The sequence below is a fragment of the Nannospalax galili genome, unplaced genomic scaffold, assembly GCF_000622305.1.
Source record: "Nannospalax galili isolate Female #2095 unplaced genomic scaffold, S.galili_v1.0 scaffold923, whole genome shotgun sequence".
Classification (NCBI taxonomy): Eukaryota; Metazoa; Chordata; class Mammalia; order Rodentia; family Spalacidae; genus Nannospalax; species Nannospalax galili.
This window is the reverse complement of record NW_008349753.1, coordinates 1812498-1830072: the sequence shown is the minus strand read 5'-3', so window position 1 is coordinate 1830072 and position 17575 is coordinate 1812498. Positions and strand designations below refer to the sequence as shown.

General features: G+C 45.0%; 1 protein-coding gene and 1 pseudogene across 2 annotated transcripts in view; one reads left to right on the top strand and one right to left on the bottom strand.

Annotated features, from left to right (window-relative positions):
- Positions 1–17575, bottom strand: part of Cap2 (cyclase associated actin cytoskeleton regulatory protein 2) — a 177176-nt gene that overhangs the window by 66282 nt on the left and 93319 nt on the right. The gene's annotated exons all lie outside the window — the stretch shown is intronic.
- On the top strand, positions 14289–14853 carry LOC103745160 (annotated as a pseudogene).

Genomic DNA, 17575 nt, shown 5'->3' with positions numbered 1-17575 from the left:
CACATACGAGCAGTGTTCTTGGGTACCATCAGCTAGAAGTAAGCTCTGCGTTCCTTCTCTGCTGGGGGTGGGTTCTGCTCAGTCATCCCCTCTGGCCAGTGGTAAGTTTGTGAGACTGCTAGCCTGGGTTATGGGGGCAGTGTGTGGTTAGCGGTAAATTTATTCTTATTAAATTCTCAGGTCAGTTATTCATTATCTCCTGAAACTAGCAGGCTCACACAGAGATTAAATCCTTGAACTTGGCTTGAGCTGCACCAGATTTTAACCATTTGAGGCAACGGACAGAGGTGCAGTGCTTAAGACGGTTGGCTTGTTTTCGAGCCAGCCATGCTACATTAGAAGGTGCTCTGGACACAGCTTGCATTTTTATAGTAAACACAGTGCTCTGTAGCAGGTGAGGGAATGGATGGGTGAGTGAACACAAACTCATTTAATGCTGATGAGATGAATAAAAATGAAGTTTCTAGAAAGTCAGATATGATCTAGGGAACAGAAATAAAACACAGCCCTCTAAAGCTCTTAAGAAGGCAACACTTTGCTTCATTTTGATGCACGGATTTTTTAATTCATAAATGCTCTAGTTTCATTTCTGTTGCTATGGTAAAACACCCTGATAAAAAGCAATCTAGCAGAAAAGGGGACTTCTTTTAGCTTATAATTCAGTCCATCATTGTAGTTAAGTCAAAGCAGGAACTCCAAATAGCTAGTCACATCACATCCACAGTCAAGAACAGAGAGAAATAAATGCATAAGTGCTCACTTGCCTGTGCTCAGCTTGACTTCTCCATTCTTACAGAGTCCAGAACCCCCTGCCTAGGGAATGGTGGCACCCACAGGGGCTGATCTTCCTACATCAATAGACTTAATTAAGACAATCCCCCACAGACATGACCACACTGTAGACAATCTCTCATTGAGAGTCTCTTTCCAGGTGATTCTAGGCTGTGTCAAGGTGGCAGGGAAAGCGGCCTTCAGAATGGTGAACAAAACGATCAGATGGTTGCTTCTGTGTCCTTTGTTCTCCTTGTCAGACATTCACTCATCCTGGCTTCACCATGTTTGCTGTTCCTGTTACTTCTTAGAATATTTACTGGGCATCTCCACGTGCCAGGTACATTCTAGGAACTTTGGATATGTTCATAAGAACAAAAACACCCCTCTCTATGGCATTCATAAACTGTATACAGACAGCAGTAAACAATATATTTATTAAATCATTATAAGGGAGAACAGAGCTGGGCGTGGTGGCACACACTTTAATCCCAGCACTTGGGATGTAGAGGCAGGCTAATCTCTGTGAGATTGAGGCCAGCCTGGTCTACATAGTGAGTTCCAGGTCATCTGGGGCTACAGGTAGACCCTGTCTCAAGAAAAAAAAAAAGAGGGGAGAACAGTGCAAAGGATCAGCGGTTCTTGGGAATTTTATTAATATAACAAGACTTAGATGAGAATCTTTGACTGACTTAGTTTATTTATTATTTATGTATTTATTTTATTTGTGTGTATTCTGCTCCAGTGTACTCAGGGAGGTCATAGGCCAACTTGTAAGAATCAGTTCTCCAGGGATTGAACTCTGGTCTTCGGGCTTGGCGACAGGCACCATTACCTGCCGAGCAATCTTGCCAGTTTGACTACAGTATTTTAAAAAGTTGCTTTTATTTATTTTGAGTGTATGTGTGAGTGTATGTGTGAGTGTATGTGTGAGTGTATGTGCCTGCCATGGTATGCACATGTCTGTCAGAGGACAACTTGTTGGAACTGATTCTCTTTCCACCATGTTGGGGCCCAGGAATCAAACAGGTTATCAGGCTTGGTGGTAAGTGCCTTTTACAGTTGAGCCATCTCACTGGCCCTGACTATAATATTTCACAGACTATCTGGCTGAGACTGGTGGATCTCTGCTGTCTGTTACGTGTAGCAACAGATCAGACTAGAGTATAGAATAGAATAGAGAATAGAGTAGATATAATGGAGGGAGGAAGTGAGGGAGGAAGGAAATGAAGAAGAAGGGAGGACAGGAGTATTTGCTGGTTATCTACTCTATATCAGGCACTGCGCTTTGAGTTCTGCATGTTACTGACACATCCCCAAACCTGGAAAGTCTGGATTCTTAGCACAGTTGTATAGTAGTACATTAGCAACTTGTCTACGATTATTTGGCTAGACTTGGGATTTGGATCCAGATAGGGCTGGCTTCCAAAATGCAAACTCAAGAATAACAAGAAAAAAGCACTGATCCAGTGGAGACACACCTGGGTCTAAACCATATCATTCACAATAGTCTGAGTCCCCGCATTGTTCCCTGAAATGAATGATACTCATCTCTGAGGTCCTGATGATAGCTCTGTAAGAATATTCATGCAGAATGACTGACACATGATAAAGACCTAGACAGGGCAGCTGCTATCCACATGCCAATGACCTGAGCAGTCTTACTGGCTTCATATGCTGAAGAATGGGTCTTTCATAGCTACATGGAATGGAGTCACTGCTGAGCTAACCAACACCCTCACTGATAATGGAACTAAGAGCATAGTGCTCACCCCTTAGAGTCACAAGGACTAGCTTGCCACAGAGGCTCTCTGGATAGGGCAGAAACCTAGGTCATCTCTCAGACTGTGGGCAGCCTACTTACATCCCCAGGGGGTGTACTGGATAAAGAGACACTCTAACCATCTCAGGAGCACAGAGTGGGCAGTTACTGGGAAAAACTCAGTATAAGAGTGCTTGTTTCCTCTTGCTCGGGAGCTATCCTTTCTTAGGCACAGAGTTCACGACACCAAGTCCCTGGCAGCTCTTGCAGGAACAGATTTCTTTCAGCAGCACTTGTCCTTCCATTCTCTGGGTGAGACAACATATCAGTGGTGATATGGCTGTAGCTGGGAGGACTATCTCTTCCAGGAAAACTGAAATCAGAGACTGAAATAGCTTTCTATATCTCTGAAAAGACTGGAAAGGGGTTTCAAGCTCCTCTGGAAATCCCTAGTGAAGCAGTGACGAACCCTGGAGCATTCACTTGTCTGGGAAACAGCTGGGAGGACAGAAAGGCTGAGCTCCTGGCTGGCAGCCAGCCACGGGGCATCAGTACAGCTATGCCTGTTGTTAAGGCAACACACTGTCCTGTTGTGGTCACTTGGCCAAGTCAACCTCTGCTGTTTCTGCTGCCCCAGACCTCTGCCAGGACCCTTGAAAGTCCATCAACTGAAGGGTCACCCCTGGCCTAGCAGGGGGCCTCCAGGACTCTGCTCCAAGGGCTGTGATTCTTGTTATGTTCTTATTGGATCCAAGGAGACCTTTAAGACTACAGTCTAAAACTCATAGGTATGATGTCTGTTCCTAAATGAATGAGTGCTGTTGACATAGCAGGCACTTTGCGAGTCACACTATGCCTAACCAAATGCCCTGTTTCTCATCACAAGTATAAGTGGTCCCCGACTTACGCTTTAACCTGTCAATTTTCTCACTTTACAATGGTGTGAAAATGATAAGCATTCAGTAGATACTGCAGTTGGAATTTGGGCCTTTGATACTTTCCCTGGCTGGTGATTCACAGTCTAATCCTGCAGTGTGATGCTGGGCAGCAGCAGCAGAGACCAGAGCTCCCAGGAGGGCCCAGGGCATGACAGAAAATAACTGACTCTGTCGTGTGCTGTGCCACTAAGTCAGGATGTCTGTAGAATAGGTATACTAAGTGCGTCTTTGGCTTACCATATTTTCAGTTGATAATGAGTTCATTGGGATAGAACCCTATCATTAAATTACTGAATATCTGGGGGCTGGAGAGATGGCTTAGCGGTTAAGAACACTGGTTGTTCTCACAGAAGACCTGGGTTCGAATCCCAGCACCCACATGGCAGCTAACAACTGTCCGTAACTCTATTTCCAGGAGGTCTGACAGCCTCTTCTGTCCTCTGAGGGCACTGCACGACATGGGTGCACTTACCTACATACAGGCAATACACGCATACACATAAAATAAAAATAATAAATAAAATATTTGAAAAAAGTTAGTGAACATCTTTGTGTACCTAGGGTATATGCATGTAAGTGTCCATGGTCATGCCCATATGTGTGCACACATGTGCAGAAGCCAGAGTTTGTTATTGGGTGTCTTTCTCAATCGCTCTCCACATTATTTTTTAATTAATTAATTTTTTTTTGGTCTTTTTGAAACAGGGTCTCCCTGTAGCTCCAGCTTGCCTGGAACTCACTATGTAGACCAGGCTGGCCTTGAACTCACAGAGATCCGTCTGCCTCTGCCTCCCAAGTGCTGGGACTACAGGTGTGTGCCACCATACCTGGCAATTTACTTTATGTGTATGAGTGTTTTGCCCGCATGTATGTAAGTGTACCCATGTTGTGTAAAATGCCTGTGAAGGCCAGAAGAGAGAGTCGGATCAGATCCTCTGGAACTGGAGTTATGGATGGAAGGAGTTATATTGGTCATCATGTGGGTGCTGAGACTGGAACCCGGATCCTCTGTGAGAGCAGCTAGTGCTCTTGACCGCTGAGCCATCTCCGCAGTGCCCTCTACATTATTTTTTGTGACTGGGTCTCTCACAAAATCCAGAGCTTGCTAATTCAGCTAGACTCACTGGCAAACAAATTCCTGAGATCCTTCTGTTTGCCTCTCCAGCACTAGGAGTACAGGCACATGCCATCATACCCAGCTTTTTATGTGGATGCTGGGGGTCTGAACTCAGGTCCTCAGGCTTGAATGGCAGACACTTTACTGACTGAGCCTCCCCAAAGAACATCTTAACCTCCCCTTTCTTGGTCTGAAAGAAATTCGTAGAATTTATAAACTATATTCATATAGTTTAATAATAAACCAATCTGGTGTTTAATTGTGAAAAAAAGGAGACATAAAAGGAATTTCAAAACACAAATGCTTGGCTACAGCTACGTTAGGAAGCTGCAATGTAATCTTAGACTCACAAGTGTGCATGCAATCACAGAAAACCAGGCAGCCACAGATGGAACAGAAGAGGCAACTGTGTTAGCAGCTCCAACACAAGATGCCTTTTGTAGATAGTTGGAGATAGGGTTTTCTGAAATGGTGAACAGCATATGGCGAGGTCCAGAAAGAGAAAATGTCTCCTTCCTTCAATCCGCACTGCAGCTGTATTAAAGGGTCATTTGGGGTATAGCTCATCAAGCAAGATAAGTCAGGCTCAGAAAGATAAATATCAGATTTCCTCTTATTTATTTCATAATAGACATATCAATCATTTATTTAGATGGAGTCTAAAGCCTGGAGCCTGGGGGAAAGAAGGAGACTAGTGAGGGGGGTGTAAGGGATAGAGGGGAGAAAGAGGAGTGTATGGAGGGTGAATATGTCAAAGTATGCGATATACTGGGAAGATTTAATCTTTATGCAACCTCTTGTAGTTTTGTTTCCTGTTGCTGTGATAAAACACCCAGACAAAAGCTACTTAAGGGAGAAAGGGTTGGTTTGGTCACAGTTCCAGGCTACAGTCCGGCATCACAGGGAAGTCAAGGAGGCAGGAATGTGGAGCGGCTGGTTACAGCACATCCACAGTCAAGAGCAGAAAGCAGCGAACTGATGCACACTAGTGCCCAGGTTGCTCTTTCCTTTTCTCTGTCAGTGTCCAGCCCAGGAAAATGGTGCCATTAATTCCACTAAGAAAATCCTGCACAGGCTTGCCCACAGGTCCACGCAGTCCAGACAATTCTTCACTAAGACTCTCTTCCCAGGTGATTCTAGAGTATGTCAGGTTGATAGTGGAAAGGAACCGTCACACCCAGCACTAGGTACAATAAACATAGGATGGTAAAAAAAAATGCACAAAGTTATTATTTATATGCACATGTAACACAGTCTCTCTATGTAGCCCAGGTTGGGCCTGGACTTGTGATCATCCTGCCTCAGTCTCCTGAGTGCTGGGATTACAAGTGTGTCTGGGTACGTGCGTACGTGTTAGGGATGCATTGACTTTTAAGCAGGATGAAGGACAGGGATAAGGTGCTGTCTTGCTTGACTTCAATATGTATAGCTACAACCCGTCAAATACTGACACCAGAGAGAAACCTCCTGCACCCGACAGCCAGAGACAACCTGCATTCCTTGCCAAAGTGCTCTTTTGGAGAGTGGTAAAAAACCTCACATCTGGCTAACTATGGTGCCATCATTACCAACTACATTGCAGAAAGCAGGGCTGGTTGGCTTACTATAGTTTTTCTACTAGCTAATGATCTGGCAGGTTGGAGATTCTTAACTAATGCTTATTAGAGAAAGAATTAAGGCAAAATCCTAGCTAGGCGAGGGTGGGGCAATAGCTTTCAAGGTGTTAATTCCAGCAGCACAAAAGAGATGTGTCTGAAAGATTTTAGAAAAAGCTGCCCCTCCCAGTCATGTTGGCTTCACTTGTCAACTTGACGCCCCTGGGGAGAGGGAACTTTATGGGGAATTTTCTCTATTAGACCAGCTTATGGTGCATGTCTGTGAGGCATTTTCTTGATCACTGAGAGATGTGGGAGGGCCCAGCACACTCTAGGCAGCGGCAGCGCCACCCCTGGGTCAGTGGTCCTGGGTTGTGTAAGAAAGCAGGCTGAGCACAGGCCAGAGGAGCAAGCCAGTAAGCAGTGTTCCTCGGTGGCCTGTGCTCCAGCTCCTGCTTTGGCTTCCACCCTCAGCACTGGACTGTCATTTGGAAGAGTAAGATGAAGTAAGCCCTTTCCTCCCCAAGTAGCTTTTGGTCAGAGTGTCTTGCTACAGCAACAGAAAGCTAACTAGGACACTCAGGGAGGGCGGTACACTGGGTGACAGCAACCTCGGCACACCCAGTCACTCAACACTCAGGTACCACGTAGGCTTGTCACCTGTCCCCGAAACCCTACTGAAAAGCAAGCATCATGTTGCTGGTTTTCTTTAAAGACAAGTCCTTTCATTACTCCCCATTTTGGCTCTCTTGCAATCTCTTCTGTTCTGAGTCAAGGTCTCACTACTAGTCTGGCTGGATCGTCCTGCCTCAGTCTCCTGAGTGCTGGGATTACAGCATGGGCCACCATGCCTGGCTTATGGCATTAATTTTATGAGTTTTGGGACAAATGAATATTTTCTTCTAGACTTTGTGGTCAAAATGTTTCCCTGTGTTTATCAGACTGGGCCACAGGCAAACGATGTGTGTGAGCCACTGATCGCTAAAGGAGCTGTAGTCTCCAGACCCTTCCGGCATGGGGAGCTTTACAACAGGGCTGCCGTGTACCAGGCCCTCTTCAGTCAGACTTGGATTTCAGTCTTACCTCTGCCCTTCGCTGAGAGGACACTCACGTGACAGAAGCACATCCAGGCACTCCGTGCTCCGTGCTCATAACCCTCTCCCTCCCTGGACTTCTGGGTGTACAGCTGGGGGCGGAGTCTAACTAGGCACAAATGTCAACAGAACTAACTCAAATTGCTACTGTCCAGAGATGATGTAATGTGACCAGTCTGTGGCTCCCACAGAAAGGTACTAACTGTCAAAGTGATTCTGTAATTAGGTCTTGGTATCCCTACTCTCCAGCACAGGAAACAGGATTAGGAAGATTTATCCACTGCCTTTCCCTCCCTTCCTTGTTCCTCCTTCCCGTCCTTCCTTCCTACCATCTGCTAGGAGTCAAGTGCTAGGCGAGGGCTCCATCACTGAGCTACACCTTAGCTCTACATTGCATTTTTTGGATTAATTTTAGCTTGTAATATGGGCATAAAATTCATTGAATGACTATGAACTGCCACATTAACCACAATTCCCATGTTCCTGGTTCTGAGCTTCACACAGATGGAGACAGTCACTTGAAGGAATAGCCACCAGGGTGCACACTGCCTGAGCCACAGAGGGTTGAGGGATGAGGGCGCTGGTCCGAGGGGAGGGGTCAGGCAGGAGGATGCAGAGGGCCCACGTGTGCTCATTCTTTAAAGACAAGAAGGAATCTGAGGGGAAAAGGCTGAGGGAATAGTAAACAGCAGGCACACTTCCTGAACGGCAAGGACTAAGAACTCCGGGGAGCATTCTGGGGGATGAGGCTGTCAAGTCAGACAGGGATGTGATCTTGGGGATCCATGCAGGTATCATAGAGCACTATGGGGTCATTAAAGATCCCCTACATAGCTTGATCAGAAGTTTGGGGTAACCAACTGGGTGGGGGGCATTCAGAGAAAACAAGTCTCTATAGACAGCCCCAAGTGAGAGGTAAAGACCAGTCAGGGGTTTGCTTGAGGAAGGCATGGTAAGGGTGCTGAGAAGGGACAGACCCGAGGGCCACGTGAGAGAAGGAACTTCCTGTGTACACCACAAGGGTGGATTCTGTTCCTTTCTGATGTATCTTCAGTGCAGTAAGCAATCAAGAATGTAGTGCTGGGGGCTGGAGATGACTCAGCAGTTAAGAGGGTTGGCAGGGCAGGGCAATGATGAGGACCAGAGTTCAGACCCCAGCACTCATATAACAAGTCAGGCATCTGGCCCATGCCTGTAGCCCCAGTTTCAAGGACAGGGCCAGGGGGATCTCTGGGGCTTTCTTGCTTCCAGCTTAGCAGAGAAAATGTGAGCCTCAGGTTCAGGGAGAGACTTTGCCTCAAAGGAGAGGTGGAGAGTGACAGAGAACACCCTGGGTTCTTCTGGGGTTGGTATTTGCACAGGTGAGCATATACTGCCCCTCTCCAAGATAAATCTAGATGTAAAAAATATTTAAAAAAAGAATGGTGTCCTGAGTTAAGGAATGTGGCACAGCAGCGGGAAACAGGAGGAGGAGGATTCCAAGGTGCCTGTTTCTTTTAAATATTTTACTTATTATTATTATTATTTAATTACTTATTATTTTTATTTTATGTGTATGTGTGTATTGCTTGCATGTAGGTAAGTATACCTGTGTCCTGCAATGCCTGTGGAGGACGGAAGAGACTGTCTGATCCCCTAGAACTGGAGTTACAGGCAGTTGTTAGCTGCCATGTGGGTGCTGGGATTCAAACTCCCGTCTTCTGCAAGAACAGTGTTCTTAACTGCTGAACCATCTCTCCAGCCCCCTTATTTATTATTTTTATTTTATGTGTATGAGCATATTGCCTGCATGTATGTAAGTGCACCCGTGTCATACAACACCCATGGAGGTCAGAAGAGGGCATCAGATCCCCTGGAACTGGAATTATGGATGCTTGTTAGCCGCCATGTGTGTGCTGGGAACTGAACCTGAGTCCTCTGCAAGAGCAGATAGTGCTTTTAACCACCGAGTCATTTCTCCAGCCCCCGCAAGGTGACTTGTTTTGTGGTTCCAACAGTCACTTGCTGAGGAAATCAAAACTTCTGGGTTCCAGGAGCAAAAGGGAGACGGTGTACATGCCCCATGGCAGCTCAACCCAAAGGCCAGGAGTGATCATCAGAATACATCTCATCAAGACACACAGCACGCTGGGATATCTATGGGAGAGGACTGGAGACTCAGGGGAATCTTACTTCAATATTTTCTTTTTTTTCAAAATGATGTTTTTAAGTTTGCAAACCAAGCAATGTATTTCATTATAGGAATTTCACACATACCTATTGCTTACTTTGTTCTCTTTTGTCCCACTGTCCCTTCTCAGTTTCCCTTTGGTTGCCCCCCCCCGAAAGCAGATAGTTCCCTCTTCTGCTTCCTGTGTGTGTGTGTGTGTGTGTGTGTGTGTGCATGTGTGTAGGGGTATATGAGTGTTCCTGTACATTCATCTGTTGACGGACATCTAGGCTGGCCCCATTTCCTGGCTATTGTGAATGATGTAGCACCAAGTGTGAGTGTGCAAGTCTCTTAGTGATATATTGATTTAGAACCCTTCTGGTATATACCCAAGAGTGGTATAGTAGAATCATATGGTAGTTATTTTTAGTTTTTTGAGAAACCTCCATTTTGATTTCCACGGTGGCTGCCACAGTTTATAGTCCCACCAGCAGTGAATAAGGTTTCAATTTTCCTCACATCCTCTTGCCTTACCTTGAATCTTAGTGAGAAGGGGGGGTCAGTTGGGCCTTTGGGTTATGGTCACCAAGTGGTAAGAGAAGATGGTTTTAGATCTCTGGCCCATCATGATCTCAGGTGATGGTGCTTGAGTGCCTGATCAGGAATACTCTTGGTCTTTTGATGATAAACTCACCATGCTTAAATCTAAACATTTTTTTCTATGTTTCTCCCTTGAAAATATTCAAATTGAGCTTAAATTATCAGCAGTTACAGCATCTTGGAGTTTTATGTCATTATTTTGTAAGAGTCTTCTATATATTTATTTATTTAATATGTATGAGTGTTATATCTGCATATGTGTAAGTGTACCCGTGTCATACAGTGCCCTCGGAGGACTGAAGAGGTCATCTGATCTCCTGGAACTGGAGTTACAGATGGTTGTTAGCCTCCATATGGGTGCTGGGATTCGAACCTGGGTCTTTTGCAAGAACAACCAGTGCTCTTAACCACTGACCCATCTCTCCAGCCCCCTCTAAGATTCTTCTATTTTGTTGGCTTTTAGAACATGTTTGGATAGACCCATAGGAAATTGTTGGGAACGAGGGATTTCATAATTTAAAAATGTGTATACCAAGTGTTCATCCATTCACACATTCCCAGCAGCAGTAAGTGTTCATCTTTCCCACGTCCCTGCCCTGAGGGTGTTCATGCCATGGATCATGGGAACACAAAGCTGTCCTTCCACTGCTTTTTCTCCCCTCCCTTCCTCATCCTTAGAACTATGTGGCAACTTGGCAGATGCTGCCTAGGAGATGAAGGATCTTCTCAGTCTGCTTTCTGATAATAAAAGGAAAGAACTTTGGAAACAGAGAAAAAGAGGTCATGGGGGAGAACTGGCTGCATTTAGATGTTCTTTTTAAAATGCTTTTAATTCCAGAAAAGAATGAGCTTATTAGTGACCACTGAATCCTTTAGTTATCAATGAGTCCTTCTCCAGGGTCAATGGGCAGCATCTCAGAGCAAGAAGGAGTTGACAGGAAAGTAGGGCGAATGGGTGGGAGGTGGGCACTCATATTGCAGTAGAAGAGGCTATCATGGGTGCTGGGAGGGTGATGCTCAGTCACTGTTTGCACTGGGTCCCTGACTTGGCCCTAGATCTAGTTCTTAGAACCAACTTCCTTGGGCCAGTGTGTCATTAGTAACTGTACTAGTTGCTTTTCTCATTTCTGTGACCAAATAACACCTGAAAAGAAACAACTTGGAAGGAAGGAAGGAAGGAAAGAAGAGGGAAGGAAGGAAGGAAGGAAAGAAGGAAGGAAGGAAGGCAGGCATTATTTTGGCTGACAGTTTGAGGGGACACAGTCCATCGTGGCAGGGAAGGCATGGCAACATGAGGCAGCTGGTTACATTAGTCCATGGGTAGGAAGCACAGAGAGGACAGGAGAGGAGGAATGGGGCTTGCCTCCTATATAACCTCAAGGCCTACCCCATAGTGACACACATCCATTAGTGAGGCTTCATCTCCTAAAGGTTCCACAACCTTCCAGAACAATGTCACCAGCCAGGGAACAGGTGTTCAAACATGTGCCTAGGGGAGAAATCTCACATTCAAACCACCATGGTCACCAAGGATGGCTGGGAAGGTTGGTGGCATCAGGAACTGGAGGCTTATGCCCTAGGCTGGGAAGAGCCCAGTGGATCACTGCAGGTCTCTGGCATGTTCTGCAACTGAACATCTGTGGGTATAATCTCTCCATCTGTCTGTGAAGTGTAACATTACTACCTAGCGTGACTCTAGAAATTAATTCACAGGTGATTAGCGAATTTTGGGATGTTTGAATTTAAAAGTTTCTCATAAATATTCACATAAAATACTGTCAGCATTTATATTAGGACTGGAGGATAAAAAAATCCCCTCAGGGCTGAGAATCTATTTATTTTATTCTTTCCATTCATCATTTGACTTATGTTTTGGCTGAGTAGAAAGAGAAATTGGACATCATTTTGCATTTTGGACTCATTTCAGAAGCTGTCTGGAGTAGAGCAATAAAGACTGATTTCCAAATATGGAGGAAAAAATTGCCATCTTTGGTTAGGAGCAGTTTGTGGTCAAAGAAGCAACAGGACATGGATCCCAAGCCAATGGCACAATGCAGGAGCCACCTGTGATTGTGAGCCCCAGGTGTTCCAGGCAGGTGTCGAACACCCTCAAAGCTGCTTTCTCTGTGGGGTTTTCTTACCCTACGCGCTGTTCCCTGCTTGGTCCACATGTGTTGGTGCACAGACTCGGTTCCATACCAACGCTGCCCCCAGAATCCACACCACAACATGTATGCTCAGTCCTATGTGTATTCCGCTTGAGTTTTCAATTTGTAAGCCACCCAGGGAGCATGTTAGGTAGAGACGAAAAGCAAGGTGTTTACAAACTGGCAGTGAAACATGATATTTATCCAGTCAGTTGAAGTGAGCCCGACAGATGTATTTTTTTGTTAAAATTAAAATTGTAAGGCCTATCACATTACCCTGGGTGATGCTGCCAGACACACAGCATATGTTTGACAAAGAGGCACCTTGTGGTCATCTGAGCCTGGCTGTGGCTTCCAACAATTCAGTGTGGAGTAGCTTGTTGTAAGGCCTCACCTGAGAGGGGGCCCCCACCTGATTCGAACACACAGCAACAGACATGAAATTGGTATAGAAATAATTCTTGTCTGTCTCTCCCTGACCACAAATATTGTCACTATCAGAGAAAAACTTTGGGGAACAAAAGTGAAGCGAGTCATTCATCTTTCCTTTGAGACAGAGTCTCATGTAGCCCAGGCTAATTCTATGTAGCCGAGGATAACCTCGAACTCCTGATCCTCCTGTCCTTTCCTCCCAAGTGTCGGAATTACAGACACGTACCACCATATTTGGCTCAAAGATCTGCAACAATTGTTCTTAACTCAGACTAACAGACTAGACATGTCCCAAAGACACACCCTGGGCACGGACCGTTTTCTCCCCAGCACTCCCTGGGACCACTCACTGGATGTGCACAGCTTCAAGTGGGAATGACCAGAGGACAGAATCCACAGGGCTGTTTTCTAGAGCAAGCACCTCTGTTTGCATTTTGTTTTCAGGGCAGTCTTTCCTGGTTTATGACTAGGATTCCCTCTTCATATTGTTAAATAGTGAGCTGGTATTTCCTGCTCCGAAAATAATATTACCAGTAATATCAGAGATAGAAATCTCTAAAGCTGCCCTTAGGTGGGATTTCCTGAGGGCTCTGTGGTCCAGTGGTAGGAGTTGACATGTGAATATGCCGTATCAAAGGGTCCTGGGTTCCACAAAGGTCCGAATACACATCCTTCCATGCCTTCCCAGGAATCTAAACCCAACACTCTCTGATCCCCATAGTTAATCTCTGTCCAATTGTATCCTTTGTTGTCATCTTATCTGCACCTGTAGAGCTAGTTATATCTCCCGAACACCAATGTCTTTCCTCTCCATTTACATGTGTCCGTTTATGCATAAGACATTTCTGGAAAGATGTTCATGAGGCTATCCACACACACAAAAAAAAAATGGTGAGGACAAAAGGAATTAAAGACCAGCATTAGATGTGATACACCTTGGATTGGCAAGAAATAATCTGACAGGTTGTGAAACATTCCTGGATCATCAGCTACAAGATCATCTGAAGCATAGAAACAACAAGCTAACACATCATAGAAAGTTGCAACATTAAACCAGTCTCATGAGTAAGATTCCGTCATTTGACAGCTCAGGTCCTTAAAGGAGGATGAGCAAGTAGCCTGGGGCTAACCACCTGAGCAGCTAATGCCAGAAGCTTCCAGACAGAAAAGGAATAAATACCTGTCACTATAAGCAGGTATAGAGGAGTCTGTGGCGACATGAGCGTGGACATTCCAGAGCAAATGGTGCAAATCAGAGCAGCTGCATCCACAGATTAATGATGGAAGAATGTTCCCTGACAAAACTAGCGTTATGGGTTGAATGATGTCCCTGTACCCAAGTTCACTGCTGAAGTCTTAACCCCAAGTATTTCAGGATGTGGTTGTTTTTTGTAAACAGAGTCACCACAGCTATAATCAGTTGAGATGATACCACACTGGAGGAGGGTAGGTCCGGAATCCTACATGATTTTGGTGATGGTTTCAATGTTTGCCTCCCTCTCAAATTGCTGTTGAAATTTAATTGCATTATAACATAGCAGCATCGAGAGGTAGAACCTCAAAATGGTGATTAAAGCCTGCGGGTTCCTCCCCTTAAGAATGAAGTTGTGCTTTCAGTTTTCGGCTCGGAGGAGGCTAAGGCACAACTTTCTTCAGTTGTCCCAAATCTGGGTTCATCTGACACCAGTTGCCTCCATTATGCCTCCCAAGTTTGACACCAATGAGGTCAGGGTCGTCTACCCAAGGTGCACCGGAGGCAAGGTCAGCGCTAAGTCTGCTTTGGCCCCCCAAGATTGGTCCCCTAGGTTTGTTTAAAAAAAAAAAAAAGTTGATGATGACATTGCCAAGGCAACTGGGGATTGGAAAGGTCTGAGGATTACAGCGAAACTGACTGTTCAGAACAGACAGGCCCCGATTGAGGTCGTGGCTTCTGTCTCTGCCCTGATCATCAAAACCCCCAAGGAGCCACCAAGAGACAGAAAGAAGCAGAAAAACATTAAGCACAGTGGAAATACCACTTTTGATGAGACTGTCAACACGGCCCGACAGATACAGCACCGATTTTTAGCTAGAGAAATTTCTGGAATTATTAAAGAGATCCTGGGGACTGCACAATCTATGGACTGCAGTGTGGATGACCGTCACCCTCATGACATCATAGATGACATCAACAGTGGTGCAGTGGGATGCCCAGCTAGTTAAGCAAGAGAAACTATTTCAATAAAAGATGATCTGACAAAAAAAAAAATAAAATGAAGTTGTGGCACTAGGGAAAGGGTTTCTTAGAGATGAACAAGGTTGGTCTCTGTTGCCTCTCTGTTGCCTAAGTGATGCCTTCTACCACATTAGGGCCAGAAGGCCTTTACCAGATATCTTGGATATCCCAGTGTCCGGGAAATGTGAGAAATAAATGTATGTTCATAGCAAGTTACCCAGTCTGTGTATTTTGTTATGTAACACCACAAATGGCCTCAGACAAGCGTTATACTTCTGAAAAGGGGCGCGCTGGACACACAGACAAACATGCACAGAAGAACGCTGTGTAAACTTGAAGACAGAGGTCAGAGACAGCTGTGTTCACAAGCTGAGGAGCACCAGACTGTCAGCAAACCATCAGAAGCCAGGAGATGGCCCTGGAATATGGAGCCACCCTGGCACCATTTGGGCCTTGCAACTTCCAGAACTGTGTGAGGAGAAATTTCCAAAGAGTGAGACACTCTGCTTATGGAGCTTGCTGCCGTAAGCAGAAGGGGAGCCCCAGCCTTTTTATCTTTCTGCCTGAGAGTCTTACTCTCTATATAGCCCAGTCTATCCTAACACTCAAAATCCTCCTGCCTCAGCTTCCCCAATACTGGGATTAAAGGTGTATACCACTATGCCTGGCTACAACTTCAAGCTTTGAAGGACATGAATACCAATAGAGCTGGGAAAGAATTGTGATAAGCATAAACTCAGAATAGAGGTCATGGAAAATGTAGTGGACTGAAGCAGAAATTTAGATTGGACAGCAGGAGACTCCAGAGAAATCTACTTGGCTGTCTCACCTCTTAAAAATATAAACAATGTCAGCAAGGCTATCAAAAGGAAAGTTGGGACTTAATGATGTAAAGATAATACTTTAATTAGATCTCTTTCCTAGAACTTTGGAACAAAAGGCTTCGGGGAGAAACAGACTAAGTCAAGACAGTACCTTACCAATGGCTACTGTGTGCTTTGGGGGCAGAAGAAATGATTTTACGACTTAAAGCAACTGGTCAAATAAAAGACGCAAACAGTGGGTCACCAAAAATTCCTGCTCATCTTGCCATATGGGGGATAATTATTACGCTAGTTAGAAATTTAAGGATATCTTACACAGGTGAAGAGCTCTGCAGGTAAATGGGCTTGCTGTGCAAGTCTGATGGCCTGAGTTCAATCCCAGATCCCACAGTGGAAGGAGAGAACTGACTCCTGAAAGTTGCCCCCCTCAACATGCAAATGATCAAAACAAAGAAATTTAGGGATATCTTTATGAAACAAATAAATGAGAGTATTAGGTAAAAGATTAATAAAATATAACAGACATGGTTGGTAAATCAGCAAGCAAGTTCTTGAACTATCAGATCACAGGAGAAGCTCCAAAAGATCTTGGACTCTGTTTATAGACCATGGGTAGCAGAGGAGGAATAAACAGCTCCTTTTGTTTCTTAGAAGGGAAGCAGTATAGTTAGCAAAAAACATTGAAGCAATGAAAATGTTTTTTTGAGATGTGCTAACATAAAAATGTCAACGTGAGACCTCTTAAGGTTATCTTTTGGCTCAGCCCGAAAAGAAATAAAAGGTAACATCCATCACAGAAGCCACAAAAATGAAAAGAGAGAGTAAGAGCCAGTGACAATAAACATGAATGTACTTGGGCTAGGGACAAACAAGGTAACAAAAAATCAATGTGAGGCCAGAGAGAGATGGCTCAGTGGGTAAAAGTGCTTGCTGAGAAGACTTGATGATCCCATAGTAGAGGGAGAAAACCAACTCCTGAAAGAAAGGTGTTCTCTGTATGTGCCTGTACACATACACACACACACACACACACACACACACACACACACAAATATTAAATAATAAATAAAATTTAAAAATTGTAAAATCAGAGTAGATGGTCGTTCATGCCAGGTTCAAGGGGCCAGCAGGAAAATACACTCTGCCCTACTTTGGAAATTGTACTTCAGGAGTGTTTGAACCTCCTGTGGCCTCTTAAACTGTCTTTTCAAAAACAGACACAAGCCTCACCTCCCTCTGCTTCCCTGGGCCTGCACAACCCGCAGGCCTCTCTCGGTCCCACAGGCCTCTCTCCAGGGTAAGTTGATCATACCCGCCGAGCCTTGACTCCCCCAGCCTCATTCACCCTCCCATCTCCCCTGCCAGTCTCTCCTCCTAGCCTGGGTCCTGTCCCATTCCTTGTCTTGGTGCCCCAGACACCGGGGAAACCACCACTGCTTCCTGATCCTTTGCATCCAGACCACTTTAAGATTTCCTCTTACTGCAGTCAGACTGGCTAAGATCAAGAGAACAAATGACACCAAATGTTGGAGAGGATGTGGGGAAAGGGGAACACTCATCCACTCCTGGTGGGGCTGCAAACTGGTTCAACCCCTATGGAAAGCAGTGTGGAGAACTCTTAAAAAACTACAAATGAACCTACCATTTGACCCAGTTATACCACTCCTTGGCGTGTATCCAAAGAAGAGACAGAGACACTTGTACATCCATGTTTGTTGTTGCTCTTTTCACAATAGCTAAGAGATGGAAGCAATCTATTTGTCTCTTAACTGACGATTGGATAATGAAAATGTGGTTCATTTATACGATGGAGTTTTACTCAGCAGTAAAGGAAGATGAGATCATGAAACTTGCAGGTAAATGGATGGAACTAGAAACTGTTATACTAAGGGAAGTAACACAGACTCAGAAAAGAAATTGGCATATGTTCT